Raw genomic sequence first — 5,238 nt, forward strand, 5'->3', positions numbered from 1 at the left:
TTTCTGTTCTTTTAGCCAATTCTTCTTTTTGACTGGGCCCTCAAAGTAGCTCTTCACTAGCATGTCTCTTAAAGAGCGTGCTTTTCTGTAGGTCACCTGGGGTTGCCTGTTGATCAATTTTCCTATCGTAGGGTCACTCTTAACAATATGCCAATGTTTCTTCAGGATTCCTCTCACTTTGCCTGCCTCCACACTATATGTTGTAATCATTTTGACATTGTTTGATCCCAGGTTATTGGGGTGAGTGGCTATTTTCTTGCTCAAAAGTGTCTCCCTTTTCCTGGCTTTGGCTTTTTCTTTAGCTACCATCAATACCTGGTCCGAATATCCCCTGGCTTTAAACCTCTGGGTCATCGTGGTCTGTTCTTTCTCATAACTGTCATTGGAGCTACAGTTTCGTTTGGCTCTCAGAAATTCTCCATACGGAATACTATCCTTAAGGCTGTTAGGGTGGTGACTTTTAGCATGTAAAATGCTATTCCCAGAAGTTGGTTTTCTAGACAAGTTTGTCTGAATGGTCCCTTCTACTATTTTAACTGTGACATCTAAGAAATTCATTTCTGAGTAATCTACCTTGTTAGTGAATTTCAGGTTCACATCATTCCTATTGATGTTTAGAAGGAATTTGTTCAGATCAGATCTTGTGCCGTCCCAGATCAGAAAGATATCGTCGATGTATCTGGTATAAAATACAATGTGGCGAGTAACATCAACATTATCCTCTGACCATAGGATTTGCTCTTCCCACCATCCCATCAGCATGTAGGCAAAACTTGGAGCAAAGCAACTCCCCATAGCAGTGCCCACCTCTTGCTTGTACCAGTTGTTCTCAAACAAGAAGAAATTATTCATGAGGCAGAATTCCAGCATTTCAAGTAACATTTCCGTCTGTTTGAGGTAGAAGATCGACCGGTCTCTCAGAAAGTGTCTGCATGCTTTTAAACCATCAATGTGTTTAATACACGTGTACAATGAGACCACGTCAATCGTAACCATGCAGAAACTGTCCTCCCATCTGATGCCCTCAATCTTAGTGATAAAATCTGTGCTGTCTCTACAGTATGATGGAAGGTTTAGTACATACGGGAAAAGAAAAGTGTCCAGAAAAATAGAAGTGCTTTCTAGAAGACTGTCATTAGCCGATACAATGGGCCTGCCAGGTGGGTTAGTCTCGTCCTTGTGGACTTTAGGCAACATATAGAAACAAGGGGAGACCGGATGTTGTACACATAAGAATCTAAACTCTGATTCAGCTAGTAGGTTCTTACCTCTCCAGTTTCTAAGTTTGTCATGATAAGTAGAAATACTGGTCAAATACTCCTCCCTGTTAGATCTTCTATAGTTGCCTGATAGTTCCAGCTGTTTCCTCCCTTCCTGTCTATACAGATTGACATCCCACAAGACAACATTGCCACCCTTGTCTGAGGGTTTAATTATGCAGCTTGGGTCAGCATTGAGAGTACTGAGAGCTTTCCTTTGTTCTGGTGTGAGGTTGTGAGCGTGTTTGTTCTTACTCTTCTCCCATAAAGAGAGAAGGTCCCTATTGACAATATCGTGAAATGTCTCTAGGTTATCATGGGGAGTAATGGGATTAAAGGTAGATTTGGGCCTATGATCTGTTGTACTGCGTCCTCCTAGTGTCAATCCCATCCTGTCCAATACCTCCAAATCATCCAAGCCACTCACATCTTCTCCACACAATTCAAATGCACTTGCTAGGCTGTCAACATCCTGAATCTGCAAAACATTAGACACCTGTGTGCTCCAAACTGTATCATTGCTCCCTTGCTCAAGCGCACGTTTTTTCTTAAGTAGAAACATTTTCATTAATTTCAATTTCCGGACAAAAAGGAAAACATCAATTCTGGGTTGGCTGTAATCGAAATTGGCTGTAGGGCAAAAAGTCAAGCCCAACTCCAAAACCGATTTCTCAGCCTTCGTCAAGGTGTGGGAGGAAATGTTAATTATAGTCAAATTGGGCTCACCCATTATTGTTGCTTGTTCTGTCGTGATGTCTTCCCATGCGACATTGCTCCTCTTGTGTTTCCTCCCCCCGCGCCTTGTAGTTTTCCTCTTGTGTTTCCGCCTCTTCCTCGTCCGTATGTTCGGTTTGGTGGTCTTGCTCTTAGTGTCATTGTTGACTGTAAAAAATCATATTTCTCCAAAGGTTTGAAGGATAGTACACTCCTTCCACTTGTATCCAATATCTCTTCAAGATCTGAGTAGGTTTCCGAGCCTGATTCAGAAACCGTGACATTGCGTTGTTGACCTGCAAGTTGTTTAAACTGTTTGATTGCCACATCATATTTCTTTCCAAAGGTGAGAATCCGCCCACTGGCATAATCCTGTTTGTCTCTTAGGAACTTGCTCTTCTTCTTTTGCTTGATCTCATCCTCGTATTTTTCAAGCCTTTCTTCCATTTGCTCAATGGCTTTAGCTATTTCATCCTTGGCATCATGTTTATCCAGCTCTGCTTTAAGTTTCGCTGTATCTGTGATGACCTGTTCCAATTCCATGCCTGCATACTTTGATAATAGGCCAAGCATGTTCCTACAGGTCCCTGCCATTAATTCAGACCAGTCTGAAATCAGTTTCGGATGGGGGTTCTGGTATGTAGGGGTGATCATGATTCGAAGACCCCTTGGAACCCTCCCAACCTCTATATAGTTATTCAAAGAGGTTACCTCCCACCATCTGTTAATTTCTTTTTTCAAGAGATTTTCATACTGGAACAGCATCTGTTTTAATGATTTATCTGGCGGTGTCATTACCATCTCGTTGGTACTCACTGAGCCAGTGTCTGCATATATATATGTATAATTTTTTTGCACCAAAGGCCCAAAGCATTTAAGGACGCAGTCAACAAGTAATGCAAACCATCCGGTTTATTTAAAAAGGAAAAATCCAGCGCTCTCATTCCATGCTTTGCAATCCTTATGCCTGACGCGTTTCGAGGTGATAACCTCTTCCTAATAGGCGGCTTGTAGCGTGGGTGTAAACAGAGAACTCTGGATGCATGCTTAAGTATAATCTCTTAGTGGGCGTGGCTCAGTGCATTCAGTTTTTCGTGCTGACGCATGCTAGGAATTGTAGTCCTATCCACAAGTAATTGTTCCCCTTCGTAGGTTCTGTTTAATCACTCACTTTTTACAGCTTGTGCTTTTCCTTTAGTAGGGCTCCGGATGATGCGCTGGATATAATTAACCGCATTGCTTGTGCTGAATGGGCGTGGTATAGTTCCCACCACGCAGCCTCTCCTCATTTGTCTTGAGACGGTGCAGCCCCCTTAAGCATGCATCCAGAGTTCTCTGTTTACACCCACGCTACAAGCCTCCTATGAGGAAGAGGTTTTCACCTCGAAACGCGTCAGACATAAGGATTGCAAAGCATGGAATGAGAGCGCTGGATTTTTCCTTTTTAAATAAACCAGATGGTTTGCATTACTTGTTGAGTGCGTCCCTAAATGCTTTGGGCCTTTGGTGAACATATATATATATATATTCACTGAAAAAACCATAGGTTTCACACATGTTATAGTTAGCTGGACATTTCACTCATACAATTCCCCCGTTATAGTTAGTTCAGCTAACTATAACTCGCGCGACCGCAATGCACTGCTGATGATGTCACATATTACATCACTCATGACATGGTCAGTGACATCACTCATGACATCACTGATGACATGTCAAATGACATCACTGATGACATCACTGATGACATCATCCTTGTGACAAAGTGGCAGACCTCCTCTCAGCGTAAAATAACCTTTGACACACACATTCAAAAATAGAAACTAACATTTTCTTAAAAATGGAGATACCAATAGGAATTACAACAACCTATTAGGTAATTCCAATATCTACATACACATCCACTACCAACAGTTCTATATACTCACTCATACATGTACTTACTCATCATATGTACTTAAACACCTATACATCCTGTTACACACTAATACTCATCCGTATAGTTACTCACACACATATTAACACATGCAAAAAAAAATCAAAAATCCATTTACTTGATTATACTGCTATATACACACCACTACACGTACTTCTACAGAAACATACACATATTTACTCTCTTAAACAATCAATTATAAAAACACATACTTATTTATATAGGTACTCTTTCAAACTGTCACTCTCACATATACTCAATTATATACATCAATACTCACATATACTAGTTTAAAACATATGTAGTTACTCATGAATACACTATTGAGACGTCATTCACTCACTAACCCACCCATACACACAATCATCCACCCATACAGTATTGCACACATGCTGTCTTCAAAATACATATAAATAGTGAGTCCCTCATTCATGCATCTGTGCGCTAAGTAATATCCCCCACCGAACCATACAGACACTCATACTGATACTGAAAAAAAATAACCCACATACACAATCATGTAGCTACTCACCAACCCATGCAGCCACTTATACACAAAGTGAGACACTGATACATATATTTAAATATTTAAACATTACTCGCAAATACATGTGTTCCCTAAGATACACTTAATAATTCAGTTAACCAATCATTTTTACAAAAAAAACCCATCCATTTAGACACTTATTTACCCATTTATTCTTCCATCGACCTTTAGCCCCTTCGCTGCTAGGCCTTTTCCCCTGTGCTAAGCCTTTTTTTGGCGATTTGGGGTAGTGCGCGCTTAGGCCCCTGTAACGTTTTGACCACATAAGGTATTCACGCCAAATTTGCGTCCTTTTCTTCCAACATCGTGTGGATTCTAAAGGTGCCCAGGGTCTGTGGATTCCCTTGGAGGGGTCCCAGAAATTAAGCAAAATACAGTAAAATGTTTGTTTTTTTCAGAAAAATCGGAAAAACAGGTTGCAAATGAAAGCCTCTGGGGTTTTCCCTGCAAATGTTATCAAAAAAGGATTTGTGGGGCTGAAATCAGCATTTTCCCAGCTTTTAGGGAATGACAGTCTTTTGTCAGAGAAACAACATTTTTCACACAGTTTTGGCATTTTTCTGGGACATAGCCTATTTTTGCTATTTTTAGTGCTTTCAACTTCCTTCCAGTTAATGGTAGAAATGAGTTTGAAAGCAATAATGGATCCTGGAAAGCTATACATTTTAGTAAAGTAGACAAAATTCTGAATTCAGAAAGGGGTAATTTGTCTAAATCCATGAATGTTTCTTTATAAAAACTAACAGTTAAATATTGGAAAAATCGAACATTAGTTGAAATAA

The sequence above is a fragment of the Lissotriton helveticus genome, chromosome 6 (assembly GCF_964261635.1).
Source record: "Lissotriton helveticus chromosome 6, aLisHel1.1, whole genome shotgun sequence".
Taxonomy (NCBI): domain Eukaryota; kingdom Metazoa; phylum Chordata; class Amphibia; order Caudata; family Salamandridae; genus Lissotriton; species Lissotriton helveticus.